The 19,280-nt window shown below is 43.5% G+C and overlaps 1 protein-coding gene across 3 annotated transcripts in view; it reads left to right on the forward strand.

Annotated features, from left to right (window-relative positions):
- Positions 1-2,059: 2,059 nt before the first annotated feature.
- The window catches only part of RNF185 (ring finger protein 185), a 64,161-nt gene continuing 46,940 nt past the window's right edge, over positions 2,060-19,280 (forward strand). Inside the window, exons 1-2 of one of the 3 annotated variants that reach the window (XM_069215061.1) lie at positions 2,237-2,406; positions 6,183-6,470. The gene's annotated coding sequence lies outside the window, so the exon portion shown is untranslated. Of the gene's footprint in view, positions 2,097-2,183; positions 2,407-6,182; positions 6,471-19,280 lie in introns of those variants that run through there. The other 2 variants (XM_069215062.1, XM_069215060.1) reach the window with 2 other exon arrangements.

The raw sequence follows: 19,280 nt of genomic DNA on the forward strand, positions 1-19,280 counted from the left end.
GATAGTGTTTTGGGGCATTTCCTTTTGTTGGCACTAGGCCTACCCACACAAGTGAGGTACCATTTTTATCGGGAGACTTGGGGGAATGCTGGGCGGAAGGACATTTGTGTCTCCTCTCAGATTCCAGAACTTTCTGTCAACGAAATGTGAGGAAAACGTGTTTTTGGCCACATTTTGAGGTTTGCAAAGGATTCTGGGTAACAGAACCTGGTGAGAGCCCCACAAGTCACCACCACTTGGATCCCCCTAGGTGTCTAGTTTTTTAAAAATGCACAGGTTTGGTAGGTTTCCCTAAGTGACATCTGAGCTAGAGGCCAAAATCCACAGCTAGGCACTTTGCAAAAAACAGCTCTGTATTCTTTGGGAAAATGTGATGTAATTTGTGGCTCCTCTCAGATTCCAGAACTTTCTGTCACCGAAATGGGAGGAAAAGGTGTTTTTTTTGGCCAAATGTAGAGGTTTGCAAAGGATTCTGGGTAACAGAACCTGGTGAGAGCCCCATAAGTCACCCCATCTTGGATTCCCCAAGGTGTCTAGTTTTCAAAAATTTGCAGATTTGGTAGGTTTCCCTAGGTGCCGGCTGAGCTAGAGGCCAAAATCTACAGCTAGGCACTTTGCAAAAAAACATGTCAGATTTCAATGTAAAAATGTGATGTGTCCATGTTGCGTTTACTGTTGCAACCATTAGGCCTACCCACGCAAATGAGGTACCATTTTTATCAGGAGAGTTGGGGGAAACACAGAATAGCAAAACAAGTGTTATTGCCCCTTGTCTTTCTCTACATTTTTTCCTTCCAAATGTAAGACAGTGTGTAAAAAAGGCGTCTATTTGAGAAATGCCCTATAATTCACATGCTAGTATGGGCATCCCTGAATTCAGAGTTGTGCAAATAACCACTGCTTCTCCACACCTTATCTTGTGCCCATTTTGGAAATACAAAGGTTTTCTTGATACCTATTTTTAACTCTTTATATTTCAGCAAATGAATTGCTGTATACCCGGTATAGAATGAAATCCCATTGCAAGGTGCAGCTCATTTATTGGCTCTGGGTACCTAGGGATCTTGATGAATCTACAAGCCCTATATATCTCCGCAACCAGAAGAGTCAAGCAGACATAATGGTATATTGCTTTCAGAAATCTGACATCGCAGGGAAATGTTACAGATAAATAGTGGAGAAAAATTGCTGTTTTTTTACCTCACTTTCAATATTTTTTTATTTCAGCTGTTATGTTCTGTAGGAAACACTTGTAAGATCTACATAAATTACCCTTTGCTGAATTCAGAATTTTGTCTACTTTTCAGAAATGTTTAGCTTTCTGGGATCCAGCATTGGTTTCACAACCATTTCTGTCCCTAACTGGAAGGACGCTGAATGCGCAATTTTTTTTTTAAATGGGGTATGTCCCAGTAAATGCTGAAAATGTGTTAAAAAATATGGTTTTCTGATTCAAGTCTGCCTGTTCCTGAAAGCTGGGAAGTTGGTGATTTTTAACACCGCAAACCCTTTGTTGATGTCATTTTCAGGGAAAATAAACACAAGCCTTCTTCTGCAGCCCTTTTTTCCCATTTTTTTTTTTTACCCGAAATGTTTGCTGTATTTTGGCTAATTTCTTGGTCTCCTTCAGGGGAACACACAAAGTCTGGGTACCGCTAGAATCCCTAGGATGTTGGAAAAAAAGGATGCAAAGTTGGCGTGGGTAGCTAATGTCGATAAAAAGTTATGAGGGCCTAAGCGCGAACTGACCCAAATAGACAAAAAACAGGCTTGGCACCTGAGGAGGGAAAAGGCCTGGCAGCGAAGGGGTTAAAACATTCCTGGCCGACTTCAAGCTGCTTGAGGGAAGTTTTGGTCCGACTTAAAGTGAACGAAGGAGCTCTCCTCATGGGACAGATTTGTTCATCGACCGTTGTTCCTTGAAAGCTGTATTTTGATTTATAAAATAATACCTGCCGTTTTTATTGGCTACTGAGACCCGGAAAATACACGTGCACTTGGCACGGTGGGTATTTTGGTGTCTGCACTTCCTCTTTCCGCCGGTAGGCGGGCTCTAGTGACGTATGCAGATAGATGGTGACTTTCCATTGGTGGAGGTGAGCAGATTTTTCTCCAGGGCGGGTCCTGTCGGCACTGGACTCCGCTCCATAGCAGCTTCAGTGACGTTTGCCGCCGCCGGCAGCCACTCGGTCTGTACGTTCGTAGATGCGCGTCACCTCCTCCGCTCCTCCCCCCTGAACGCTGCGGTTCCCCGTCCAGTCCCCACCCCCTCCCGGTGCTGCTGTGCCGGAGAGACCCTCATGCGCACCGGTCTCAGGCCGACCCCCGCGGCTCCCTCCTTGGGAGCTCCGTCTCCTCGAGCAGTATTCGTGGCCTGCCCTGCCGCTCGGAGCCGGTTGGAGTCTGGTGAGTGACGCGCGGCTCACACCTGCCGGGGGGTGCTGCCCCCTCAGTCACGGGGCAGGGCGGGGGTGCGTCAGTAGCTGTCAGTCGGCCCCTTGTCAGAAGGTGGCCGTGTGGACGGGTCGCATGTTGGGATGGGGCTGTAAGTCCTTAGTTTAGGCGGTTGGTCGGGACTGGCTACGAGCTGCTCTCCTGGCTGGCAGATGTTCCCAGACCCGCTCTTTACTTTTCTGGCATTTCTAGCGTCTTACTCCAGTTGGCTTAGTGAAGTGAGCCGAGGAAGCATCCCCGGCCTTCTAGAATGCACTAGGTTGTTAAATAATTACTTTGGTTGTCTGTTAATCTTGTGCTTGTGACATACAAGTGGGCGTAGGAGACACTACGCTTTTCTGATGAAAATTGAAAATGTTACCTGTGGACCCTCTCGAAGTTGTCGAATAATTTGATAAAGCCGGGAGCACTCATGAACAGCATACCCTTTTAATTAGCTCTACTCTGATAACACTGTGCCGCCAAGATCTTTGATTTTCGCAGGAGTGGATGATTGGCGAAAGGCAGGTTCAAGCCACAACACCAAGTACATATGAAACATACTTTTCATCGTCCAGTAACATGGCACCATTGGTACGAAACACAAAACAAATAAACGTCCTGAAGTGTGTGTTGGCGAAAGATCAGGCTTTCAGAAGCATCAACCCAAATAGTGTCAACCATAGAAGATCAAAATGCGGATTTATGCATTTTATTTTTAAATCGGACTAGTCGGCCACCTGATCCGTTCAGTAAGCTTGCGGGTCGCAGGAGTAACAAACTTTATTATTCTGTTTGTTCGATCAGGGGACCAGATCTTGGTTTGGTTCACAGGAGAGGAAAGTGGTGATATCTCATTGTGATAAGTGCTTTTTATGATATATAAATTACTCAAGCCTGCACCATGTGTCTGTAGACCCTGGTGTAAGAAGTAATACAACACAACGGCGCAAATATCCATTGCGTGGGATGTTTTGTGAGTGTGGCTTATGCCTTCCTGTGCTGAAATGTGTAGCTTCATTGGCAAACGTGTTCCATGCTATTTGCGCGTTGCATTATTACCCTTTTATTAGATTGAGCCTGCCAGACAGCAGAGTCTGTCTGTTTGCATAATAAAATATTGTGGCCTTACCAAGAGCACACAGAGATAGCCGTCCTATTGTTTAGCTCTTAATGGCTTTTTTTTTTCTAATGGATGACTTCCTTTGCATCAGTCCGTCTATCTTGTGTTTGTGCCTCCAATGAAGCATAGCCTCTTTACTATCTCTGTTATTGGCTTGCTTTTATGCTTCCTCTGCTCGCTATCAGGGAGCTACTTTTTTCTTTTTGTTTAAGCATCCCATAAGATTGCATACGTTTTTCCAGCTGTCTTCCTTATGTGCACCGTCCCACCGACTTTGCTTTGTTGTCCATGTGCTTCTCTTCTCTTACCCACACTTCTGTTATTCCCTCACTCGTGTGCTTCTGCCCCTTCTCTCCATAGTTCTGCTTGCCTCCTCCCCAACTTTGTTGCTTCTCCCGCCATCCTCGCCATCTGGGTTGCTTTACATGCCCCCCCTACACCCAACTCATTTTTTTTTTTAATAACTTTTGCTTTACATTTTAAAAGAGCACTTTCGTGCTAGTTTTTGTTTATTTATTGATTCATCTCGGATTGATAGTTTAAGAAAAACTGTGATTTTGTAGGGACACGCGTGGCAACAAATTGACGCTAAATGATGGCTACAAATATTGGTAAAGCCAATAAACCATGCAGGCGAGACATTTTTTTTATTTTTATATTTCCTTCTAAAAGGTTTATTTAGTCTGATTCTCATGTGTTGGTAAGAAAGGAGCAGTGCCTGTATGTTAACGTCTGCAAAAGACCAGTGCTATGCAGTTTATTAAAGTTTAAAATATTCCGGAGGAAGAGGAGGTCAAAATTAGACCGCACTTTGCAAGGTTTCTACATTTTGTAGATCTTTTAATTGTTTCTAGTTGAATTAAGGATGTTGAGCTGAATTATCATTCTTCTTTCAGTCTTTAAGGGAGTTTGTGACTGTTTCATTTTGAGTATTGGAATTATTCTACAATCGCAGGTGCTTTCTTGTTGAGGACAGCGTTTTGGGAATAAGGTTTCTCAAACTGATAATTTTCTCATTTGTTTGTTACGACTTTGGGTTCTTAAACTTAAACATCGACCCACCTTTGCCACATTATCGTTTGCTTGTTGATTGAGTCAGTCACATTATTTTTTTATCGAATTTAATTGAATATTGCTCCTCTATCTGCCAACATTAGTATATCGAAGTTGATAGAAGCTGGGATGTTTACTGAAAACAGACGAGAACACAAATGTTTGTGCAGTTTTTGTTTCTGACCTTTTAGTAACGACTAGGTCACTTGTCAGATATGAGGGCTTTGTGTTATCTTTCAAGCATCTGCAAAATGTAGGCCACTATGCATGCATTATCTATGAATGTACTTTTTATTTAATTAAAATCTAGTGAGAAACTACATTTCAGTGGCCGGTAGTTCCACGCTTGCCCCCTGAGAATATTATTACTTTCTTGACCCTGCTCCCCCATCCTGTTAAACTATATGTAGTAATTCTGACATGTACAAAATACTGTGGTAAAGGAAACGACAGGTGAGTAAAATAGAGCCATATTCTTCTGTCTGGATTATTGAAAAACAAGAAACACGTAATCAGATTTGCTGTAAATTAGCTTGTAAAACAAGGGGTACCATTGATTGATTCTAATCACCCTTCCTTCAGAGGAGAACATTTTTCAATAACCATTTTGATTATTATTATTCTAGTACTCATACTTTGTTAGTAGAGCGGTGGCATTTTAAGTAGGAGCTCATAGATATTTGTAGGAGTTGAGGCACTTACTGACCTTCTGGAGACTCAGAAGAGTTGTGACACTTGTTAAAATGTCTCTTATGATGCTGCTGGCATGGATCTTTCCATCAGCCAAGGTGCTTTAGGCAATCGCAAAGATCCTGCTGGTCCTCATGCTCTTTTTGACCAGACTCCTTTCCTGTTCAGCTGTAGGCCTGGCTCTGGTGGGGATGTGAAAGCAATGAGAATCTGGTTTTGCACATTTCCCTCACCATTTTGTTTTGAAGCCTTGCTTATGCACCAGCGGGAGCAAGTTACCTAAATTCTTTTTCTCCATTGACCAATCATGGTTGGGACTCTGGGTCTTAATTTCCTTTGTGATGGTGGCGCTGGAAATGTGTGGTGCCAAGTACAATGTGTGTACTTGGCTGCACTAAGCAGATCAATGTTCCTCTCTGGTTGCCACTGGCTTTTGGAGCAATCCCTCTACCCTTTGAGACTTCTTGTCGTCACTGTTAATTTAAGGTTCCCAAAACGGTAACATGTCACAATCCCACTGTAATCAAGTAAGCATTGGCAAAGACATTAGGTCTGACCTTTATATTCTGTTATTGGCTTTACCTATTGTTTGTAAAGCATTGTTTTAAAAAAAAAAAGGAAGTGAAGAAAACAAAAAAATACAAGAGGGGCAGAAATCGCACCTTTAAGTTTTCTCAAAACACAACATTGAACTTAATATTTTTATTTGTTCTAAATAGCATGGTTTATTCTCAAATAGGATTTAAAATGCCAGTTGCTTGTGATCCAGCGTAAAAATAACGTTTAGGTACTTTAACAGCATAACATCTGTCTTGGACTTTGAATAAAGAAGTGTCAGAATTTAAAGGAAAATGATTGCATTAGCCTGATTTATTTTCCACAGGACTGTGCACTGGTACAAATGTTCAGGCCAACTGGCGCAACAATCCAGGGAGCAGTTGTTTGAGCCGTTGGGAGAAGAAAGCTCTTCACCTGAAATGAGTACAACAACCACCTCTCATCCAGTGCTGTATATGCTGCCTTTGTGCGTGAAGGCCCGGGGAACAAAAAGATATGAAGCAAAATCAACCCGATAAAGTTTGCTCTTTAATCAAACCGTGGGAAAATACAAACCTTGCTTTTACGGAGGTGGTGGAAGAGGAGAGGGGAGCAACCTTTAGCATGAAGATGGGTATGTAAAGAGGAAAGCAGTATATTTGGGAGAGAGCTAGAATACACATGCACTCCCATGGAGTGCTCAATGAAGAACAAGCGTTGGCAATGCCAATAGGTCTGGTTATGCATGCATGATCAAGTCAGACCTAACATTTCATGTAGATTAATGTCTGCCCTTCTCCCATCTGTGCTGCTGCTTTAGAAAAACACAGTAAATTATCTAGTTATCTCAGACACATCAATAGCATTTCTTGTGTGGCCATGAAAGTTCAACCTCAGTCTGTGTGGACGTGGAGACCATGTGCTCCCCCAACCCCTTACCACAGGGAATAAAATATGCAAACCTTAAAATGTTTATCTGCTGCAGTGAGTGCATGTTGACACCTAGAAACTAGCTTAAGTCTTTGCTCATTCTGCTGGAAACTAAAAATGCATAATTATATAATTTAATCTCAAATTCCACCATGTAGTCAATAGGAAAGAACACATTCACTTTGTCCTGATCAGATATTTTGAGTTTTTTTTCTGTAATCTGAATAAGTGCTGTCACTGTGATTTCTGGAAAATATGTGCAGTAAATGTTGGAAAAGCAAATTACAGCTCGAGAAATATAAGGGATTTTATCCAACAAGCAATTAATCATTGTGTCACTGCTGGAGTCCTGTCCTAACTTTTTGGACAACAGCTATGCAAAAGTGAGTTACTAGTTGGGGTTGATGGTAGTCCACTATACCTGTTACATCCAGAATAGGTTTCAGTAATTTAAAGCTGAGCTCAACTCCTGATAGCTATTGCACAGAGGAGAAAGGCTTAATTTCCGAAAACGTGTAAAGCATTGAGAAGTACCAACACCGTTAAAAACCCAACACAATGAAAATCCTCCCCCAGTTTATGAAAATAGAGAATACGTCAATAAACAAAATGACACCAAAGTGACCAAATCCAGGAGGGGAATAGGAGATATGATTTAAAAAAAAAAAAAAAAACGCTTTAGATAAAAATAGCCCCAAAAAACATTGTATCAACCACATTCATCTGATTGCGCTTGACTGGAACAAGGGTATAAATGAAAACCTGTCTATTCAACGAGGCCAGATGCTGTGGGCCGAAGCTGTGGTGAAGTCATCAACTTTTGGTGAGAAAGCTCCAAGCGGGATAAATTAAAATTTTCAACTAAAAACTGTCCACTGCAGGCTGGAAACTTTTGATACCTTCATCCATTTATAATTTCTACCTCCAGACTTAGTAGTTTTTTGGAGCTCGGATTCCTCCAGTGAGACAAGGCTGCAAAGCTGTAGCGTAACAGGACTCCATGAGACCAGAGTCTGTCACGTCCTGATGAAATTAATTTGCTACTGTGGAAAAGCTCAGAGTTACACAGGGGTGTGGAATTTATTAGAATATCTACTTGTCCAGTGGACAGGTTGCTTCTCAAATCTACTTGTCCTGTAAAAAGATCTACTTGTCCCTTTGGTACCATGTAGTGTGGCGACAAATTATGGCAGCAATCTCATTATGTAAGTGCTCTGATTATAGCCTCTCTGATTATGCCAGGGCTACTACCATAGTAGGGCTTGAATACTTGCAGTTTCAATCCCTACTGTAGCAATTTCCTTATTTTCCCACCTTTCTGCAGATCTGCATACTGGGGCTGGAGGAAGCAGTAAGCAATAGTTCCAGTGCTGGAATGCCTTTGAGTCTGCAAACCTACTAACATGCATGTTTTAAAGATTTTTACCAGGTTCTCTCTAATATTTTCCCATAATTAGAAAGGTTGGACATTTACTCCTGACAGTGGCAGAATTAGAACTTCATCCAGGGTTGGGAAGAAAGTGGCTGGAGGGAAAATGAACTTGCAAATGCTCAATAGATTTTTACATAAGCAAATCTACACATTGTATTTACCCATGCTAAAATACAGTTCACAAATATTTTATAGGGGTACGACATATACCATGGGTGCACTTTTGTGACTTTCTTTAAGAATTTGGGGCCACATGTAGGTAGGTTCAGATTTGCGACCTGCAAATTGCGAGTCGCAAATCCGAATGTAGGATGGTGTCCCTGACACCATCTGTGATTCGCAAGGGCTTAGCAAATGCCCACCTCATGAATAATCATGAGGTGGGTCGCAATTTGCGACCCCCTCGCGAATGGCGGCCCTCACAGGGATGGTGGCCTGCTGGAGACAGCAGACCACCATGTCTGTGACTGCTTTTCAATAAAGCAGTTTTTTTTTTTTTTTGTAATGCAGCCCGTTTTCCTTAAAGGAAAACGAGATGCATAACAAAAACGAAAAATGAAACGTTTTCATTTCATTTTTTCAGAGCAGGCAGTGGTCCGCAGGACCACTGCCTGCTCTGAATTTTTTTTTACAGTGACATTCACAATGGGGAAGGGGTCCCATGGGGATCCCTTTCCTTTTGCGAAAGTGTTAGCACCCATTTGAAATGGGTGCAAACTGCGATTGGTTTGCGCCCGCGGTCACAAAACAATCCTACATTGCACTGCGAGTCGCAATTAGGAAGGGAACACCCCTTACTAATTGCGAGTCGTAAACCCGTTTTGGGATTCGATAACCAGGTTACCGAATCGCAAAACTGGGTTTGTGCATCACAATGTGCTTTTTGCATGTCGCGAACAGCGAAAGTCGCTGTTTGTGACATGCAAAAAGCTACCTACATGTGGGTCTTGGTCCCTAATTAGGTCTGGTGTTAACAAAGACATTTTGTTTTTATTAAACTTCTATTTCTCTCTCTTTCGGCTGGCTTTACTGTGAGTGATCGCATTCTGCTCTTCCACAAGGAGCATATTGCCACACAAAGTAGTTTTGTTCAGTGTCAGGAACTACAGTGGTAATCAGTGATGTAACGAAACTGGAGGGTGCCCCTTTGCAAAGAACATGGAGGAGCCCCCTCTCCAGACTCACTCAGGGCAGGTGCTGTGCTGAAGGGGCCCCCTGGAGGGCGGCTGCGAGGCCTTTGTTATGCCGCTGGTGGCAATGTGTGCTTATAGAGTTCAAAAACTTTTTGGGGGGGTTTTGCCAGTGTTTGTTACAATGTTGAGGGCCTGGTAGCTCCCACAACAATAAAGTGTTACAAAAGCCATGTCAAAACAAGACACGCATTGATGAAACTAAAAGACTTATAAAAATATGTCAGATCAGTTGGCTTTGTCAGTGTTTGTTTGTTTTCATGCTTCCCATAATCGTGTTGAAAATGGTTACACTGATTTTCCATTAGAAATATTTTTGGGAAATACTAGCATGCATCAACACATTTTTCTAAATGACACTTCATTTGCATATAATCAGAGAGCATTCTGGGAGCATTATACTTAGCCTCAAAGCCTAAACTTTTCAAACATGTGTATACACGTTTTATTTATTTGTACTGGAACCAACTTCAGTAATGAAGTGTGACCTTAAAACATTTATTTACAGCACTCACCCTAATAATGAAGGTTTTCAAATAATGAACCATAAATTCAAGTTCTTTTGGAAACACATTACCTCAACTGCAGAGCGTTCCACTCTCTGTAAACAGGCAGCAAAAGGGTTTGTGCTACTGGGGGTTGGGCCTACTTGTCCCAAGGACAAAGTAAACATAAAAACTTGTTGCCCTTGACCCCAAACAAGATGTCCCGGGCGTCGGGCTATAGGAATTCCACATCCCTGGTTACAACAACTTGGATCTTTGGCCCAGCGGCAATGCACTTTCGTCGGATTGACTTGTCCCGGTCCTCTGCCGGTTCACCAGACAAAAAATCTTGAAAATGTTTCTAAGTCCCAGCTTTTAGGTTTAGACAGGAGAACTACATTCTCACGCTTATGGATGGGCCTAAGGGCCTTAGAGACATCAACTTAGGGGTCAGGGCTTACTCCAAATGAAGCTGCCAACAGATTGCATTGGAACTTGGCTCTTCAGAAGAGCAAGCATCTTGCAACTTTTGTGTCCCTACAGCTTAACAGGAAATCAGACAGCTGACGATTGGAATCCACTTCTTGGTCATGAGTACAAGTGGGAGCAGGTCCAGCCCTTCAGGGTCTCTTCACGGGTGATAACAGCAGGTGCAGCCCTTTGTCTTCCACAGGACCAGCAGTGTTCTGAAGAGGGTAATTGGGTGCCACATTTATACACATTGCCAGCTTGTGGGTGGGAATAACTTCTGGCTACTCCTTAACCAGAGGGGTAAAAGTTTCCAGGGGAGACTCTACACACTTTTGAAGCACTTTCTGCTTGTTTTTCTGTAGACTATCTCACAGTGCCTCTCTATACCTAAAACCAAGATGGCAGGACCTTTCTTGTACTGTATAACGTTTCCTGTGCCCACTAACAGGTGTGGGTATGGCAATTGGTATACTCTTCCTTTTGGTCACTCAAAACCAGTTAGGGGGGCAACTACTCTCCCACTGGGGGTGGTGCCTAGCTGACTATCAGGACAGTAGAGAGGGGAGGCCCAGTACTGAGGTACATCTGCTAGTGAGAAGGTAGGCATCCTTTGAAATTAAGTTCCTGGTCACAGCCAGATAGATGGCCATCCTGTCAGGGTATGGTCAACTCCTCTTCCTTTGTTTAGGCATAGGGAGCCACGTCACATCTAATAAACAAGCCATTCAGCTCCTGGTTGACATTGAACACTGACAGAAAGGCACATTTGGCGGAGGCAGAAAAATGACAACTTTCTAAAAGTGTTATCTTCAAAATAATAATATAGATTCCGACTTGGTCATTAAGTTGGACTTCAAACTACTTATCAAACGAGTCAATGAATTATTTCTGTAGGTACTCTCATACTGAAGTACAGCGTTATCACAAACAAGTGCAGTGGACGAAGATATTTGGCTGATTTGGTCTATATCATAGGCATTCCGAATCAGATTTCACAGAAAATACTATCAAGAGGTGCCAATTTTATTGGCAGAGATGGCCTTACCCACTCTTTGTGGCATGCTTCATCATTAGGGACCTAATCCTACCCTGTTAAGATAATACTACCAGGGCTGGCTCAACCTCAGTTGTGAGGGAGTGCTTATATGAGACTAATTGGGCATGAAGGGATACATATTGACTGAAAATACCAAATGGTAAACCTCGGATAATGCATTTATTAGTGTGTACTTCTGGTATGTCTAAAAACGATAAGAGGACGGGGTATGGGGATAATGGCTCCACCAGCCATGATAAGCCAATATTTTTCTGCTTTTATGTTTGCCAGTTCTGGTCAGGCACATTCTTCAGGACTAGTGGGGATCCCAATTGCTAAAACTCATGCTCTGTCAGTGAGTATGAAATAAATGTGTCAATGTGTGTCCTACCTTGACACCCCAGGATATGCTTCCATAACTTTATGGATAGAGAGCTCCATGGTCTGGGTGGAGATGGTATCCTCTGTAGTCACATATTCGTCAAGAGGCATACCGTGTGGAACACCTAAATGCTCTATCCCTAAAGTTAGAGAAGCATATCTTGGGGTGTCAGGGGCTGGTGCTATAAATGTAAGAAATAAATACTTGAAATTGAGGATCTCCTTTGGCTAGTGGGGAACTCCTAGTGACATCATCATCATCGAGGTAGGCACAGCAAGAAGACACCCCAGAAAAACAACTAGCCTAACAAAGAACATAAATGCTCCAATAGTACCATTTGCATGATACTACCAATAAAGAAGGTGGGGGAATTTAGCAAACAGCTCTCCACCCGGAGAGTAGATCTGACCATATCACTTTCTGATAGAAGTAACAGCACCCTGGTGTCCAACTCAAACACAGAGTGGACAATCTCAAGGGGACGTGCAGCAATCAGGCCAAGAGGCTGGTGGGTAACTGACATGTCTAATGTAACTGAAGATAACTGGTCCCGCAGAAAGGGCCTTCTCATGGAAATCATCTTGATGGTCGTAGGTTACTGTGACCTAAAATAATATGTCCAATCATTGTTAAGAGGGCTACTTCACACCACTAATAATTCAGATATAGTGTTTTCTTAGTATCTGAGTAAGGAGGTGCGTTTTGTTTCTTGCCAGCTGAAATCTGGGTGCAGCTCGTTTTCAACAAAACATATACTTCAGAGAGGGCAATATTGCTGTTTTACAGGATGTGTCACAAGTAAACATAGGCAAGGAAATGAAGGAAGAAACAGTGTGATTACTGCAAGGTAACAATACCATACAGATGTTGTTTCCTTAATAATTAAGTATATTTATTCAACTTTTTTTTTAATACAATTAGTGATAAAGCAGCCCAGATAGTGGGCGCAGGAGGATCAAAGAAAGCCTACCCGAAATAAATGATTGCAGTGGTACAGTTCATGTCAATGTAAAGAAGATGTTAAAACTAAAATAAATCACTGTATTGTTTGATGCTAACAACAGTGCCCGTTTTCGGTAACTTTAATAGAACTCATCTGACACCTTAATTGCCTTTCTGTGGGTCTTTCCCTTCCCATTGCCTTCTCTGCGGAACAAAAGAACAATTGGCAGGCTGGCGATGGTTGAACCCTGTTATTTTCTATGACATTTTGTAAATAGTAGATAGTTTCTTCGTCTGCCATGAGGAGAGTTGCTGAACAGTCAAGACACTGCTTTCTGGTGAGCTTTTACGGTGTAAGAATGAACACTGTGGTGCACCTGCTCCAGATGTACATTGGTTCCAGCCAGCATTGTACATGCCTCCAGGTAATGCTGCAAGTAAGAGGGGTAGGGAAACAAACTAACATGCTGCTACCTCCCTAACAAGAGCCCCCTTCCTTAATGATAGCTACCAAAAGAAAAACTTGGACATGACCAAGGGAACCTGCCTATTGGGTGAATTGGAAACAGAGAAGGTCATGACCTAGAACCCATGTGACCTAAAGAAGATATCTTCGTCATTTATCCATTTCTCTTATTGCATGGTTCACAGTGGGCGAAATGCTATTTTATCTGACCTAACTGTTGTATTGGATTTCCTCAAAGAAGAATTTAACCTACCCATGTCTACCTCACGAGGACGACTCTACCCTGGTGCTCCCATTGTTTTTACGGAGCATCCTCGATTTGGCCCTCAGTGATGATTGGAAATCCCTTAGTCCAGATCCTTGTGACTCCACTTCCTATTGTCATGTGCATAAGGGTTAAATCAGGCTGAATTAAATGCTGACCATTGGGGCTGGGTGCTGCCTGGTACAGTGGAGATAGCAGAGGTCAGTAGCACACAATACTGAATCCCTTTCACCCCCGAAACCTAGCATTATGCTGTGAAAGCTTGTAGTGGATTATATTTGGTTTTATTGGGATTCAGGAGATAGCTTAGCCTTTTTGCTTGCAGGCCTGTGCCCCTGTCACCTAGTGACTTTACACCTATTTAGCCTGTTCTCTTTTAGCACATTTATTTAATTTCTTCCAAGATGGCTGCTATGTTTATAGCTAGGAAGATGTTTTGATTTCAAGTTATCAGTGCCACTCTGTGAAGGCATCACTATCAGCGTCAAAGGCAAGTGATATACGTAGGTATTCACATCATGTTCTTTCCCACTTATGTGTGACAGGAACATATTGTACTTTGGAGGGAATTGTTTATGTAATTGACGCCCCAAGCATGCCTTCTTATCTATTGTTTGGGAACATACCTGCGCCAGGGGTCCCACAAGATCTGTATAAATAAATCTCACGCAGAAAAGGTTATCAGAGGGATTCCTACCAGATACCATCAATGCTGTCTATGCTACACGTTGCCTTGATGCAGACCCAGCCTTTGTGTCCCCACAGAGTCTGATCTAAAGACCTCATTCCAAGACAACAAGGGTTGGGGGGGCTCTTCTCATGGACATGGTACTGGCAGATTAGGTTTATCACACCTAGCCCTCTTAAGGTTAGAGATTAGGTTTATCATGCTAGGGTATTAAGGCCTATTTTACATCTCATGTTACTGCAAGGTGATGGGGGTCTTTATATTCATTGCTTTCTTTTTTACAATTCTGCTTCTTGCATTGTTCATTATCCTAATCATTGGAGCCCATGCATTTTACAGTAGATTGCAGTCTTGTTAATAAAACCTATTGAAAACTTTACTGCATCTCCTTCATTGTCTATGTGTAACTGAGACTTGTTGCTCATGTGAGAAATGGGTAGTCTCCATTTAACCACAAGTCCTCAGAAATGTCGCACTTTTGATCTAGGCTGCCAAAAATCACCTTTTACTGTTTTGGTTTTGGTGAGGTACTGCTTGTGAGCCAAGTGGGTTGGGCTGACAGTTGTGACTTGTTGGATTGGCCTAGTCACCTACAAACAAAAGTACTGTCATCCCTAAACCAGCAGTCTTGCAACTACGACATGCTGAACACAGTGGTCCTTAGAAAGCCAGCATTAAGGCAGACTGTTGGAAATGTCCCTTTCTGCAGGGTTATCCCTCAACCTTTTGCCTTTCTTCTCCTATTTTTCTGACCCACTTTTTGTCGGCTTTAGGGCTCTTGGCACTTTACCATTGCTAATCGGTGCTAAAGTGCATGTGATCACTCCCCTAAAATTAGGTATAATTGGTTTACACCTATTTGGCATATTTAATTTGCCTAAGTCCCTTGGAAAATGGTATAGTATGTAACTAGTGCCTGTAAACTAAATGCTGTTAGTGGGCCTGCAGCACTGTTTGCGCCACTCACAGAAATAGCCTTTCAAACTTATCTCAGGTCTGCCAGTGCAGTGCCTGTGTGTGCAGTTTACTACGAGATTGACATGGCCAGCCAAAATACTTGCCAAGGCCTAAACATCCTTTTTGCTACAACCAAATGTCACCGCTAAGGTAGGCCCTAGTTAGCCCTATGTGCAGGGTGCTGTGTATGTAAAAGGTAGGACATATGTCTTTATGTGCTACATGTCCTAGTAGTGCCAAACAGCCTACTTAGTTTCCCACTACTGTGCTGCTCCTCTCAAAGAACTGCATTGGAAATTCCCTGACGTGCTTATGTGGTATCTTCTGATCTATGAGGAATAGTGTTGGCAGGTTTAGTATGTTTGGAATGGTAGAGAGGAATCCTGCTTAATGGTGTAGGTGGATTTGTTATTGCTATGCTAGAAATGCCACTGTTAGAAAGTGGGCCTTTCTCTGTGCTTATAACTCTAGAGCTTTTGCAGCCTGACTCCAATCCACATCTGGGGCAGAGTTACAGCTCCACTTGGTGCATACTTTCCAGACAGCCATCACACAGGAGAGGCTGGGTGTTAGAGAAGAGGCATCTGTATACCAATAGTCTTCCTGGACTGGGGAGAGAGAGGGCTGTTCACATCTTGCATGTGAATAGGCTGTGTCCGCCGCTCACACAATGGACTGATTACCCCCTACTGATGTTTGGAGCCAGAGCTGGGATGGAAGGGTGTAAGGGTGTTGTGCTTGACATGAAGAACTCTTGTGAAGTTACCCACCCCTCCCCCAAAAACAAAGGCATTTGTGAGTATAAGTAGAAGGGGCTTGCCTCCTGATTGGGAGAGCACTTTTGGATCTGGGACCGAACCTCTGTCAGAGGAACTGCTGGCCTGCACAAAGGACTCATCTGGACTGTTCTTCTGTTTGGTGCCCTGGTGTCTGGTGGGTGGCACAAAGGATTCACCAGGATTGCTTTTCTGCTTGTTCGCTGCTGCCAGCCTGCTCCTGGACTCTGTCCTAGTTGAGGGACTGGCTGCCAGATCTGGCCAGCTGGACGTGCTGCACCTGAGGATTGTGGTGCTGCCAAGAAGGAACCGCCATCTGGAATGCCAAACTTGTGGCCCTGGACTGCTGCCTGTACTGGGGCGCTGCAGAGAGTACTACGAAAGTACCAGCTGCCTTAGATGCTGGTCTTCCCCTGCTTTGCCTGTGTTTGATGCCCCCAGTGCTCTCCAGGAGCCTGGGGTCTGGCCCTCCTGCTCCTGTCCGTGTGAGGGGCCCAGGTGCAGAGAACTGGCAGACTGCACCCTCTCCCCTAGTAATGTGTGCTGCACTGCGCGGGGAAGCCTGAGGTGTGAGTACTTTGTTTTGTCCAGGGCATGAAATGCTGTTCCCTAGCATCACAGACCAAGCACACCCTTCAGTGCCCCTGGGGCACAAGCAGGCGCATCCTTTAGTGTATTCACCGCCGCGACCTGGGCCAGTAAAACAGAGGAGCTGGCCTCTCGTATTGCTGTGAGTGCACTTAGCGTGTGCTGGGTGCCGGTTGCCCGAAGGAAGCGCGAGCTGTGCGCTCCTGTTTGTGGACTGGGCGGGCGGCCTGTAGAGTGGGTGCCTCAAAGGAGGCACGAGCTGAGCGCTCCTCTGTGGACTGGTCGGCCTTTGAAGTGGGAGTGCTGTGAGGGGCATACGCTCCCTGTGTGCCACGCTGCCATCCTTGGAGAGAACCCCCGCTATGAGGTCCTTTAACCTGAGACCGAAGCGCTGAGGTGAGGACGCCGGTTGCCCGCCCCGCGCTCTCTTCCCAGGAAGCTGTTGGCCAGGGCATTCTGACTTAGGTGTTTGGCTCAGCTGCACTGCACATTCGCGGGTGGCTGCCTGTGGGTCTGGTGTATCTGCATGGGAGAAAGTGCCAAAAGGAGCTGGAGATACAGGGGCTGCATACTCACAGGTAGCGGCCCCCTTTGCAGTGCTGTTGCCTTGGGAGGCCCACAGAGGGCTTCCCCGTCTGCCATACCTCCAGGGGCATTCTTGTCACTAGTCATACGCCGGATGGGACAGAAACCTCAACGGAGGCCCCGTTCTCGCCAAGAGTGAGGAAGTACTGTCTGTTTCCCTTATAGGAGCCCAGGGACTCTCACTGACTGGGGAGAGCTGCCTTTACCGGGTACCCTCTAAAAGGAGTGCAGGTTTGCAGCAACCTTCATGTAGAAGGTGGTGTGGGGGTGATTCTGGAAGGGGTTATATTCCCCCACAATGTTTCGACACTCATTCTGTATGATGCATTTCCTCCTTTCTATGACCTGACTGGTGCCATATGTCATGCTAGCTGTGTAAGGCTACATACACATTTTTCAGGGTCTGCCTCGTATGCAAGGGGAAGGGTGTTTTTTTTTTTTTAATGACCTGGGCAGTATAGGAATGTTTCAGTAATGTCTTCCCTGTAGTGTTTTATGACATATGCAATATGGAAATGTTTTCCCTTATTTTTGCATTTAGGATGATAATCTGTGTGGTACAGTATTTCTAATGTTGTTATTGGTCTAATGATTATTGTACAATACAGTTTATTTTTATATAACTTATTGTGGAGTCTCCTTCATGGTGTACTTATTGTGTCACTGGTGTGAGTGTGTTGCTCAAATGCTTTACACATGACCTGTGGTGATCAGCCTGACTGCTCTGTGCCAAGGTACCGGGGTGAGCACAGGTTATCTTTGGTGTGTAACTTACTCGCCCTGACTAGAATGGTGGGTTCTGACTGGCTGAGCTGCCTACTCTAGCCAACCAGAAACCCCATTTCTAACAGAGAACTAGTTGAATACTTCAGTGAATAGCCCAATTTAAGTGGCACAAATAATATTTGGAATTTGGCGAGAGCTGTGTTTACAGGATTATTGACAAGTGCCCTACCAACGGCCTTCATTTGAAAGTTAAAGATTGAAAGTATGGCTTCTGAAGCGCGAATATGAGCATAAACAAGATCTTCTTGAATTTAGAAGTAGTTTTGTAATCAAGGGAATTTTAAATATTAATTCCTGAAGACAGTGAACACATCTGCTTCAGCTATAAAAAACAAAACAAAGGAGACCCGAGAATAATTAGGGACCACGGGTAAAATTGTAAAAAAAACAAGGGTCCCTCGGTAAAAGATAAGTAGTAACCCATACACCAGGGATATAAATATAGGCCAGGGAGCATTAAATCAGCTTGATAAAAAACATAATTTTAAAATTTTTATACATAGAATTAAATGTAAGAGTGTGACACCTTTACAGGGGCGGGCGCATTTATACAAGTACATAACATATTCAGGCAATTGAGAAGTGACGAAACCATCAACAATATTGTTACAATTTCCTTCTTATGACGCAACACTACTGCATCCAATATTTGATTCCATATATACACAAGGGTCAGAGTGTTCCAGACGCCGATGTTTCGATCCACAAAATTGTAAGGATCATCATCAGGACAATACAGTGCATGTCTGCAACACATAACTAGACCAAAATGAATTAGCTATGCAGATACCTGTAAAGGGAAAGTGAAGAAAGCAAGGCGAAAAGAAACGAGGGAAGAAGAAAAAAGAAAAGTATATTTAGAGGAAGTTTAGATGATAAAATATAATGTCTGCACAAGTGGTGAAATGGCACAAAATCGCAATCAGTGTGGCAAAAGTGATGGTGAAATGAAAAAACACAACCGAATAACAAGAAACAAAGTGCTGCATGGGTCGGTCACTAAAAGAAGTGGAAAAAGTGCCAAAACCGAATAACAATCAATCTAATGTCCAATGGGAAGCAATGTAAATGTATCAAGTTCCAATTATCAGGCCATTCCTATCTACAGTGCCTGTTCCCGTATGGCGAGAGGATTTTACTGTGAATAATGGACAGTGCCAAAATGAGGTAAATTTGAGTGAGCAAGAAAGGGAACCCAAGATAGGATGTCTGTTTTCATTGCATTTAGGGGACTCTCTTTTTCTGAACCTGTTGCATATCTCACAGTTGGTGGTTCCGATACCCTGTGCTCTGTTCAGCCTTGACTGGTCTGTCATTCCCAGCTTTTTGATGTCTCCTATAGGCTCTGCCTAGAAACTGTTTAGTTTCTATTTTGTTTAACACTTCTATGTAGCGTTTACCAAGAAGATTGTCACTGCCCAACCATCTGCTGAGAAACCAGTCCCTTCAACCGTACTGGAGCTCC

Source organism: Pleurodeles waltl, chromosome 11 (assembly GCF_031143425.1).
Source record: "Pleurodeles waltl isolate 20211129_DDA chromosome 11, aPleWal1.hap1.20221129, whole genome shotgun sequence".
Taxonomy (NCBI): domain Eukaryota; kingdom Metazoa; phylum Chordata; class Amphibia; order Caudata; family Salamandridae; genus Pleurodeles; species Pleurodeles waltl.